Source organism: Bos indicus, chromosome 19, assembly GCF_029378745.1.
Source record: "Bos indicus isolate NIAB-ARS_2022 breed Sahiwal x Tharparkar chromosome 19, NIAB-ARS_B.indTharparkar_mat_pri_1.0, whole genome shotgun sequence".
Taxonomy (NCBI): Eukaryota; Metazoa; Chordata; class Mammalia; order Artiodactyla; family Bovidae; genus Bos; species Bos indicus.
In genome coordinates this window covers 13,943,193-13,955,756 of record NC_091778.1, presented here as the reverse complement: position 1 = coordinate 13,955,756, position 12,564 = coordinate 13,943,193, and the positions used below count along the sequence as shown (strand labels likewise).

The following is a 12,564-nucleotide window of genomic DNA, read 5'->3' as shown; positions in this document are numbered from 1 at the left end:
AGAAGGGAACAGAATAGCTGAAAAGATAAAGGTTGAGAATTTTCCAAAACTAATAGACACAAAACCTCAGATATAAGTTGTTCAGAGAACAGGTAGGACAATCACTTTTAACTCCCCAAAACCAGCTAATCGTATCCAAACTATTCAAAGCAAAAGGTAAAAAGAAAACCTTTAAGGTAGCCAGAGGAAAAAAAATGCATTACACTGAGAAAAACATTTCTCATCAAAAACTACATAAACCAGACAACAGTGGAATGACAATTTTAAAGCAATTAAAGAAAAGAAAAGAAAAGAAACCCTGAGAATCCTATTCCCAATGAAAATACCTTTTAAAAAGAAAAAGTAGACTTTTTCAGGAAAATAAAAACAGAGAAGCAAACGTATACTACATAAAAGGGTAAAAGAAAGCACTTCAGGCTGAAGGAAATAAGATATCAAACAAAATAACTGTATCAACACAAAGAAAAAAAGAGTAGGAAATCGAATAAATCAAATATGGAATTTCCTTATTTTTCACTGGTCTAAAAGATAATTGGCTGGCTAATGGAATAAAGAAAGTGAAAGTTGCTCAGTCTTTGCCACCCCGCAGACTATAAAGTCTATGGAATTCTCCAGGCCAGAATACTGGAGTGGGTAGCTGTTCCCTTCTCCAGGGCATCTTCCCAACCCAGGGATCGAACCCAGGTCTCCTTCATTGCAGATAGATTCTTTACCATCTGGGCCACCAGGGAAGCCCAAGAATACTCAGGTGGGTAGCCTATCCTTTCTCCAGCGGATCTTCCTGACCCAGGAATCGAATCTGAGTCTCCTGCATCGCAGGTGATTCCTTATCAGCTGAGCTACTAGGGAAGGAATAACAGTAAAATTCTAATGTGTTTATAGCATATGTAAAACACATGACAATAGAACATGGGACAGATAAATTGGAAGTTTACTACTGTATTCTAAAATGTTATTCCATGTTGTAGCTCAGTCTTCACAATGCCAGTGAGAAATTAATCACAGCACATAGTGTTTAACCCAACATCAACTCCATTAATAAATTTATAAAAACAATAGCTAATACTTTTAAATTATATATTATTGTGTTAGTTGCTCAGTCATGTCTGACTCTCTGTGACCCCATGGACTATAGCCCCCAAGGCTCTCCTGTCCATGGGATTCTCCAGGCAATAATACTGGAGTGGGTTGCCATTCCTTTCTCCAAGGGATCTTCCTGACCCAGGGATCAAACCCGGTCTCCCCCACTGTAGGCAGATTCCTTACCACTTGAGCCACCAGTGAAGTCTAGTATTAATCCAAGTGCTTTGCTTCACCAGTATTAAACCTCAAGATAATTCCATGGGGAAGATATTACTGCTGTCCCTATTTTATGGCTGAGAAAAACTAGAGCCCAAGGAGACTGAAATAACCTTTCCCAAGTCATACATCAATGAAGCAGCAGGATCAAGATTGAAACTGAGGTTCCTAACACTGAACTCTTAACTCTTTCACTGTTCCACAGCACAATTACACATATTCTTTAGCATGTAAAATGAAAAACATCCCCAGCAAGATGTATACCATTTTGGTCAAATATACTGAAGATTAAACAAAAGAAATTTCAAAGTATTCACAAACCCAATCTACAGACACTATGTTTTTGGCATCCCTTTCTTTCCACTTTTTGGCATCCCTTTCTTTCCACTTTAACTTGATAATGTGGTCACTTCATTGGTTTTCATACAAAGAGAGCAAAGTCATAAAAGTAAACTTAACCAACAAAGTCTGAGTAAGATATGATTTTTCAGTTTTGCAAGTACCTGTAAATTGTAGATTTTGTTTTGAATACGTCTGGTTGGAATGAATATAGTGGTCCCTCATGCCCAAAACATAAGAACAGCAATAACTTTCTAAAACCACAAAGTTCAAAAGTTCATCTAACAGATGATGAAAGCAGGCCCAAGAAAATTACCACATCCCCTGATCTAAGATGAATGTATTTTCCACCTTTTATTAATGTTCCAGAAATCATTATGCATCTAACATTAAATGTGTAATATCTTTCTTTCACTCTGCAGAAGTTATTTTTATATCAACAGTCACCATATAACTGACAATACTTTAACATTAATGAAATATTAAGTGCCATGCTCATTACACTGTTCTTAGGATCCACTGAAAGAGGCTATACAGGATAAGCAAGGATATTTTGTTGCCACTTTTTAAAAGGCACGTGTTAACTTATTACTATAATCTGTTATAAAAACTTTATTTTAAAATCCCTCTAATAATTTTCTGTAGCTATTAGAAAGGAAGAAGAATAAAAAACATATTTTCTTAAACATTTGGTAGCCATTAACATCTGGATTGAGACTTTGGCATACTGTTACACTAATGTGTAAAATTGATGCTTATGGTAATGATCTCACTAGCCTCTTTTCAGACAGTGATATCATCCAGTAAATAATATGATTAGTTGAGAAGACTGGGGAATTAGTCTGCATTTTAAAAGAGAAAGACTTATACTATAATATACAAAGAACCTAACCCTCTCCATATAGTTAGAAGGTTAAAAAGGCAGATGTACGTAGGTGTACAGTGTAAAGGAAAGACCGTGTCACATTTCAACTGACGTTCTACGATCCTCGTCCTTCTCCTTTTAGCATCTTTTGGACATAAAGTACAAGGATATGCCACTGTTCCTAGAGGACAGCAGTAAGGGATGCAATTCCTGAGTTGAAGCCAGGCTTTACTAATTTACCAGCTACGTAATCTTGGGCAAATCACTTAACTACCTGAGCCTTAGTTCCAGTCCTCTGAGGCTTGGTGTCACATGTCTTCTCATTCTAGAACCCAGGTGGAAGAGCAGCCCCTGTGTGAGAAAGGCTACTCTTAGGGCAGAAGGCAGACTGCAGCCTGACTCCATTCTGTTTATCAGTAAGAATTAACTCAGCATTGATGAGCTCATGGCTTTGCCCTTGAATACAACTTTTCCTGAGTAAACACTATTACATTTTTTAAACAATTTTGATTCACAGTCAAAAGAACCAAATTAATATCTTCAAATTTTCATTCATTTTATATAATTTTCAAGAGAATCACTTTTCCACTAAAATTTTTAATAGATATTTGATTGTCAGCTGGTTTTTGTTCATATCAAAAGTTTCTGAACTGTCAAATCTAGTCTTCTTACATCAAATTTAGCTGATCTAAATTTGTTAATGAAAAATTGATTTTTCTAGAAATGTCTACACAACAACAAACTCTTAACTGTGTGCTTGAATAAAAACAAAAACAAAAACAACCTGTAGTGCTCACTTCAGCAGCACATATACTAAAACTGGAATGATATAGAGGAGATTAGAATGGCCCCTTAGCAAGGATGACATAAAGATAGATTCATGATGGGTTTCATACTATGGTATCACTTGTAAGTGGAATTTAAAATATGACACAAGAAATTCCCTGACAGCCCAGTGATTAGGACTCTGTGCTTTCAATGCTGAGGACCCAGGTTCAGTCCTTGGTTGAGGAACTAAGATCCCACAAGCTGCACAGTGTGGCCAAAGAACAGATTTTAAAAAATAAAAAACACGACACAAATGGACTTATTTATGAAACAAACAGACTCACAGAAACAGGAAACAGACTCGTGGTTGTCAACGGTGGGAAGGGAGAAGGGATAGATTGGCAGTTCTGAACTAGCAGATGCAAGCTATTATATACATAGAATGGATAAACAACAAAGTCTTACTGTACAGCACAGGGAACTATATTCAATGTCCTGTAAAAGAATATAAAATAGTGTGTGTGTATAGAATCACTGCGTTATACACCAAAAACTAACACAACATTGTAAATCAACCATATTTCCATTACAAAAATATTTTTAAAATAAGTAGCTAAATAAAATTTAAAAACTTATTATAGTTTATTCTTAATTTGATATGAAAATATTGTCTCTCTTCACAAGATATTTTTAAAATATAACGCATAATATCATTATCAAAACTAAAAAAATCCCTCTCTTCCCAAATTCCTATGTTGAAACCCAGTAATGGGACTTTCAGGAGGTGATGAGGTAATGAGGGCGAAGCACTTATAAATGGGACAGGTGGTCTTTTTTTGAAAATTTATTTTTGGTTGCCCTGGGTCTTCGTTGATGAGCAGGTTTTCTCTTGTTCCAGCGAACAGAGGCTACTCCCCAGTTGCAGTGCACGGCTTCTCGTGGTGGTGGCCTCTCCTGTTGCAGAGCATGGGCTCTGGTCTGCACGAGCTTCGGTAGCTGCAGCATGTGGGCTCAGTAGCTGCGGTACTCAGGGGGCTCAGTACTCTCATAAATGGGAGACCTAGGAAAGCTCCTTTACCTCTTTAGCCACAGGAGGACACAGCAAAAAGACGGCCATCTATGACCAGGAAGTGGGCCCTCACCAGAGACCGAATCTGCAGGCACCATAATCCTGAAATTCTCAGCCTCCAGAACTATGGGAAATAAAATTCTGTTTATAAGCTACCCAGAACATGGTATCGTTATAGCAGCCTAAAAATGGACTGAGACAAATACTACAAAAATTCCTTAGTAGCATCAAATATCTAGTTAGTATTCAAATTTCTCCAACTATCTCATTTTTTTTTCAACTTAAGATCTAAAATATATAATTGATTGCTAGTCTCTTAACTCTCTGGATCTGTAGGTTTTCTTTCTCTCTCCCTCTCTTTTTCAACACAATTTATTTGCTGAAGAAACAAAGACATTTGTCCTGGGGAGTTTCCCAAGGTCTACATTTTGACAATGTAGACCTTGGGAACAGGTCTTGGGACAGACCTATATTGTCTGTCCTCTGTATTTCCTGTAAATAGGTAGTTAGACCCAGAAAACTGATCACGTTTAAATTATATTTTTTGGCAAGAACCATCTCCCAGTTGGTGCTATTGTATTTTCATCAGGAGGCACATAATGACTGCTTATCTCTCTTTTTGGTTACCCTGAGATGCACTTCTTTTCCTTCATTAACCAGTTTTTAAAATATGAGTTGGTTTCCCAGCATTTTTCAGAGGTATCTGTGCAGAAAAAAGAAAATATAGACTACTTGAGACGGTTATCCTTAAATCCGCTTTCAAGTTTGGCCCTTGACTGGTATCTGTGAACTTGGATTTTGGGGAGACTTCCTGAATCTAACTGTTCCCTAAATGTTAAATGTGGTTAACTGCTTAAACTGTTTATGAAAACAATGTGGTTTATGCTCAACATCTGCTTTCTTTTGGAAGTTTGGAATTTTGGCCTGTGATAAGTTAGAAGGTGTCCAGGTGACCAGCTTCAGTAAAAGCCCTAAGCAATGCGTGTCTCTCTAAAGAGCGTCCCTGATGGTAACATTTCACACCTGTTGTCACAACTTACCACTAGAGAAACTAAGTATATCCCCTCCGGAAGAGGAATGGAAGAAGCTTACACCTGGTCTCCTCCAGATTTTGCCCCATATTCCTTTTCTCTTTGCTAATTTTGCTTTGTATCCTTTTGTGATAATGAATCAGAATAGTTGAGTATGACTATGCTCAGTCCTAGGAGCCCTTCCTGTGAATCATGAATCTGGGAGTGGTCTTCAAAACCTGTATCCAAAAAGGGTATATTTTTTTTCTTTTGCACTTTTTATTTTGCTGGGGTATAGCTGATTAACAATGTTGTGACAATTTCAGATGAACAGCAGAAGAACTCAGCCACACATATACACATCTCCATTCTCCCTCAATCCCCTTAAAAGGGGTAGTTTTTAAAATATATTTGATATGTTTCAATCTCCTTACACTCATAGTTTAGCCATGATCAATTTCCCTATCCCTTTGTAGAGGCAGACTGTTCTTCAAATTGGCTCCTGAATCCATTTTTTATGACTCTAAGTACTGTCTGACACTTTCCTTCCTTTCTGGTACAACAAGATATTCTAAGCTCACTTTATAAATTTCCTGACCCAAACCTAGAATCAGATATTTTCTCAAGCAGCTTGGTTCTTTAAAGTGGGAAGTTCTATTTAGAGATCACAATCACGATACTAAGGGTGCTTGCTGCTTGGGTATTATTGACTGTTTCTCAAACTTTTCAGTGGACACATCTAGGAAAGTAAAACCCAGAAGATTGTATACTAATACTCCCACATACATACAATTTTTTCATTTCATCTCCAACTAAGTTAATCACTGCATTTGACACAGATTAAATGTTTCATATTAACAATGTTTCAATGTTCCTTTCTAGAGGACATTATTGAACTAAGGTAACAGAGAAGTAGGATAACAAGAAGATAATTCTAAATGATAACTTCCAAAGGGAATCTAGGGATTTCCCTGGTCGTCCAGTGGCTAAGCGGAGAAGGCAATGGCACCCCACTCCAGTACTCTTGCCTGGAAAATCCCATGGACAGAGGAGCCTGGTGGGCTACAGTCCATGGGGTCTCGAAGAGTCAGACACAACTGAGCGACTTCACTTTCACTTTTCACTCTCATGCATTGGAGAAGGAAATGGCAACCCACTCCAGTGTTCTTGCCTTGAGAATCCCAGGGACGGGGGAGCCTGGTGGGCTGCCGTCTATGGGGTCGCACAGAGTCAGACACGGCTGAAGCGACTTAGCAGCAGCAGCAGCCAGTGGCTAAGATTCGGGTGCTCCCAATGCAGGCGGCCCGAGTCGATCCCTGGTTAGGGAACAAGATCCCATATGCCACAACTAAGGGTTCGCATGCCACAAATAAAGATCCCGAACGCTGCAATTAAAAGAAAACAAATGCTGCAATGAAGATGGAAGAGCCCGTGTGCCGCAACTAAAATCTGGCACAGCCAAATAAATAAAAACTTTCTTTTTTATGCTCTGAGAACATAAAGCATGAGAATACTGGACCTAGATATTTGTAAAAGAGAATTCTGATGCTCTCACAAACACAGTTTCCCTTTCCTTGGGGACATAAGGCATGGAGACATTTCCCCCATGCTTCTTGCAGATGAACAGGGCTATATATCAACTTCTGGCTAAAAGGTTATATAGAGAAATGACACCACTTTTGGGCCAGGCACCTAATTGCATGAGTAACCGAGCATGCCCTCCATTACTCCAGTACTGATTTACAGAGCTCTTTCTGATGTGTTAAGTGCCAAAGATTTGACATTGCCAAGCAAAGCCACTAATTCAAAAAGATACACGTATCCTAATGTTCATAGCATTATTTACAACAGCCAAGATATGGAAGCAACCTAAGTATTCATTAACAGATGAATGGATAAAGATGTGGGGTGTGTGTATATACCTACATATACACAATGGAATGCTACTCAGCCATAAAATAGAATGAAATTTTGCAATCTGCTACAACACGGATGGACATGAATGAGTGACTAACCATGAACGCATGCCAGGAAGATCTCACACGCCACGGGGAAACTAAACCCAGTGCCACAACTACTGAGATTGCACTCTGGAGTCCAAGAGCCACTGCCAGTGAGCCCGTGTGTCAAAATCACTGAGGCCTGCACGCCCGTGCTCTGCAACAAGAGAAGCCATGGCAATGAGAAAACCAAGCACCGCAACAAAGAGTAGCATCTGCTCTCAGGCAACCAGAGAAAAGCCTGTACAGCAACAAAGACCCAAAGCAGCTATTAAAAAAAAAAACAAACACAGTTGCATATTCAAAAAACAAAATGCTTCAGTCTGCTTTATTTCTTTCTTTATGCTTCTGCTAGATCTTAAAAATTGCAATAAATCTTTTAGTGCTTCATACATTACAGACAACAAATATTTTCTGAATTATTGAGTGCACTTAAGAAAATAGACATTTCACCCCACTATGCAGGTCTGTTGGCAGCTACAGTCCCATTGTGCCAACCTACTTTCCATTAAAATGCTACAGCTATAAGAAATTAGGAGTAGATTCATGGGACACACTAATAATTAAAATACATAAGATCCTAGACAATTTTGAAGTTCCTAAAGTCCATTCCCTTCTTCTGAATGTGAACTCATTTCAGTGTTGAAACCAGACATAGCTGTAGTCTAAGATTTCTATCTTCTTGTATGCTCAGTTGTGTCGGACTCCTTTGAACCCTATGGACTGTAGCCCACCAGGCTCTTCTATCCATAGGATTTTCCAGGCAAGAATGCTGGAGTCAGTTGCATTACCTTCAGGGGATCTTCCCAACCCAAGGCTCAAACCCACATCTCCTGCATCTCCTACATTGCAGGTGGATTCTTTACCACCTAAGCCATCGGGGAAGCCTTGTATTACTTATAACCCATTATTTCAGGAAACTTAAGTGATTCTCTGGCTGCTTAGGATCAAAAGAACTAATGACATATATCCTTCTGTTTATACTCTCTTAAAGGAAAGCTGAAATTACACAAAGTATAGTCACTTGGGAGTTTTAAAAGACTAGCAATTTTTCACTTTGTATGTTTTGCTAATTATCTGTCTCTCCTGAGAAAAATGTAAGTTATATAAGAGGCAGGGATTCTATGTGACTATTTACTGCTATTCAGCACTCACTATATAACGGCAACCCACTCCAGTGTTCTTGCCTGAAGAATCTCAGGGACAGGGGAGCCTGGTGGGCTGCCGTCTATAGGGTCACACAGAGTTGGACATGACTGAAGTGACTTAGCAGCAGCAGCATTCCTCTTTATATGAATGACATTAGAAAAACACATTTTCAAAGATAATTATAATAGATCTTTTTTTTCTCCTTAAGTAGGTCCTTTTAGATCAAATTTATACAGATACCACTTGTTTTTACTTCAAATGATTTTGAATCTTATACAGAAATCTTAGCAAAATCAATTTTAGACTTGAATTAATCTTATGCTTCAGATTCTCCTGCAATGATAAGATGAATGTTTAATTTGGAAAAATAAACAAACAGTCTATAGCACTGGCAAAAGGTCAACTTGACATATTCTTTGTTTTACCAATAATATAAGAAGCAACTATTTTCAAGTGAATGAAACAATCTTCTAATAATAACTGAATATATCAATTCTTATATTTTTCTACACCTATTTTGAAAAAGGATTCAATTCAAATCTCTATAAAAGTGAATTTTTATGAGAATTCCCTTAAGGTCCAGTGGTTAGGACTCCAAGATTCCACTGGAGGGGGCCCGGGTTTGATCTGTGGTGGGGAACTAAGATCCAGCAAGCAGCACTGTGTGACCAAAAAAAATTGCTTCACTTTTTAAGCTTGCTCAAATTCATGTCCATCAAGTTGGTGATGCCATCCAACCATCATCCTCTGTCGTTCCCTCCAGAGGACATACAATGAAGACTGAGTGCAGCCAAAAAGAAGAAGAAAAAAAGCTGTAAAGTAAAATTTTAAAAAATATACCTTTCCCTTTAAGAGATCACATAAGAAGTAGACCAATTTCTTCATATGCCCAGCTATAAAGCTAGCCTAGAAGTTATAAAAAGTTAATTACAGTCCATGTTATGACAAAGATCATGTTCCCGAAAATTAAAATGGTACAGTGATTAAATTAACTAATAATAATTAAGATGAACATGCTGACTTTATTTAGGAAAGTTTATGACAAGGTCTCATATCAATAACAACATATTTTAGATAATAAATTGTGGACTGAATAATTAGAGTTAGGGTCATGCAAATCTCATTGAAACTCAAATATAAAAGAGTGTTGATTAAAAATTCTACATCTTTTTTGGAAAAAATAGGTCTAAAGAAGTGCCAACCTGCCAACTATTAAACACTTTTTGTTGGAGATGACTCTTGAGAGTCCCTTGAACTGCAAGGTGATCAAACCAGTCAATCTTAAAGGAAATCAAGCCTGAATAGTCACTGGAAGGACTGATGATAAAGCTGAAGCTCCAATATTGTGGCCACCTGATGCGAAGAGCCGATTCACTGGAAAAGACCCTGATGCTGGAAAAGCCTGAAGGCAAAATGAAAAGTGGGCAGCAGAGGATGAGATGGTTAGATAGCAATACTGACTCAATGGACATGAATTTGAGCAAACTCTGGGAGATGGTGAAGAACAGGGGAGCCTGGTGAGCTGTAGTCCTTGGGATCGCAAAGAGCTGGACATGACTTAGCAACTGAAGAACAACAAATCAGTGATTTGGATTATGACATAGAAGGCATGTGTATTAATTTCGTAAAAGACAAAAGCTGGGAGGAATGACTAATAAAACAGGCAATAGAATATAGAATTAACTTCATCTTAGGCAGGAACACAAGGCTAAATGCAGCAAGATTAAATGTAATGTGTTCAGAATTTTTTAAAAAGTCAGAATTATATGTGAGGATAGAAGAATAAGATCAAGCTTGGAAATTTTAGCCAACAAAGCTATGACCTTTTTGCTTAAGCTAATACAATTTAATGCTACATGCTGCTGCTGCTGCTAAGTCGCTTCAGTCGTGTCCGACTCTGTGCGACCCCATAGACGGCAGCCCACCAGGCTCCCCCATCCCTGTCCCTGGGATTCTCGAGGAAAAGAACACTGGAGTGGGTTGCCATTTCCTTCTCCAATGCATGAAAGTGAAAAGGGAAAGTGAGGTCGCTCAGTCATGTCTGACTCTTAGCGACCCCATGGACTGCAGCCTACCAGGCTCCTCCGTCCATGGGATTTTCCAGGCAAGAGTACTGGAGTGGGGTGTCATCACCTTCTCCGATGCTACATGGTAGTGATTAAAGAATTAAATATTCTCCTACTGTTACTAATCTAATTCCATCTAGAGAACAAACAGCATGGGATTAACCACTATGCATATCAACTATGGTTAAGGAGCAGTAGGGGAAAAGGACTTGTTCAGGTTCCCACTTTGCAATTCAAATAGCTGAATTCCATCTCTGAGTAGTAGTAGATTTCCAACGGGGGTTCTAGTGGTGACAGCAAAAACTACGGACTCATGATAACATGCCAAAATCCCCAGTGACTTCTACCTCCGTCCCTATCTCTAGAACCGGAAAATGAGGCTGGGACTAGGTCAGGTGAATATACATATCTGTTTCAATGCCCCCAAATTTAAAGGGGGTAAATGAAAATCAAAAATTTCACTCAATTCATGATATTTTACATTTTCAAGGTGATGTGTCACATCAGTTTACAACATCTAACACTTAGCAAGACACAAAAACTTTAACAACATAAGAGAAATGTTAAACAGAGAAGGATGTTTGAGATAAAACTGACTATTACTAAAAGTTATCGCACTTCCCTGGTGGTCTAGTGGTTGACATCTGCCTGCCAACGCAGGGGATATGTGATCAATCCCTGGTTCGGGAAGATCGCACATGCCACGGGGCAACTAAGGCTGTGTACCACAACTACTGAGCCTGAGTGCCTACAGCCCAGGCTCCGCAACAAGAGAAGTCACCAAAACGAGAAGTCCGAGCACTGCGTCTAGAGAGTAGCTCCTGCTCACTGCAACCAGAGAAAGCTAATGCATTGCAATGAAGACCCAGCACAGCCAAGAACTAATTAAAAAATAAATAAGTTATCAGTTACAATGGAATATTATTCAGCCATCAAAAGAAATGACGTTCTAACATATACTACAACGTGGATGAATGCTGAAAACATTACACAAAGGAAATAAGCCACACACAAAAAGCCATGTGTATCATTTCACATATAAGCAGCCCTTAAAATAACTCAAGCAATTAGTTATTAAGTTATTTAATTATTAAGAAACAAGGAAATCATTCCCCACTCACATACTACACCTTATAGAAAGAACTGCTTAGAATTCAGAATGCATTTTCCTTTACAACCAATGATCAGATTTCCCTGGTTAACCCCATGAATTCTACATAAATTATAATGTGGTTAAAATACTGAGTAAGTAACAATAATTTAAAGAACACTTTAAAAGTATACAACTGTGAATGTATTCATTTCATCTGTATTATGAACTAAATAAGCTTAGGGGCTAAGTATAAGAACGCAGTCATTATTTACAAATATCATACACTATGCGGTGAAAAGGAAATAAAAAGACAATATGAATGTCTCAGTCCATTTCTCCTCTTTATCCTGGCCCTATGCAGTCCCCACTGCTCAGATTTTCTTTTCTTTTAGTTTTTATTTATTTTTGGCTGCATTGGTTCTTTGCTGCTGTCGTGGGCTTTCTCTAGTTGCTGGGAGTGCTACTCTGTAGGTACATGGGCTTCTCACTGCAGTGGCTTCTCTTGTTGCAGAGCACCGGCTCCAGGGTGTGCAGGCTTCAGTAGCTGCAGCCCATGGGCTGGGTAGCTGTGGTGCACAGGCTTAGTTGCCCCACAGCCTGTGGGGTCTTCCTGGACCAGGGATTGAACCAGTGTCCTTTGCATTGCAAGGTGAATTTTTTTTAAATTTTATTTTATTTAACTTTACAATATTGTATTGGTTTTGCCATATATCAAAATGAATCTGCCACAGGTATACATGTGTTTCCCATCCTGAACCCTCCTCCCTCCTCCCTCCCCATACCCTCCCTCTGGGTCATTCCAGTGCACCAGCCCCAAGCATCCAGTATCGTGCATCGAACGTGGACTGGCGACTCGTTTCATATATGATATTATACGTATTTCAATGCCATTCTCCCAAATCATCC

General features: G+C 38.7%; 1 protein-coding gene and 1 non-coding gene across 2 annotated transcripts in view; one reads left to right on the top strand and one right to left on the bottom strand.

Moving 5' to 3' along the window:
• Positions 1-12,564, bottom strand: part of USP32 (ubiquitin specific peptidase 32) — a 203,933-nt gene that overhangs the window by 100,425 nt on the left and 90,944 nt on the right. The window lies entirely within an intron of this gene.
• LOC139177818 (U6 spliceosomal RNA) lies at positions 3,293-3,394 on the top strand. The gene has a single exon (XR_011562286.1). It is a non-coding gene; the product is annotated as a U6 spliceosomal RNA (small nuclear RNA).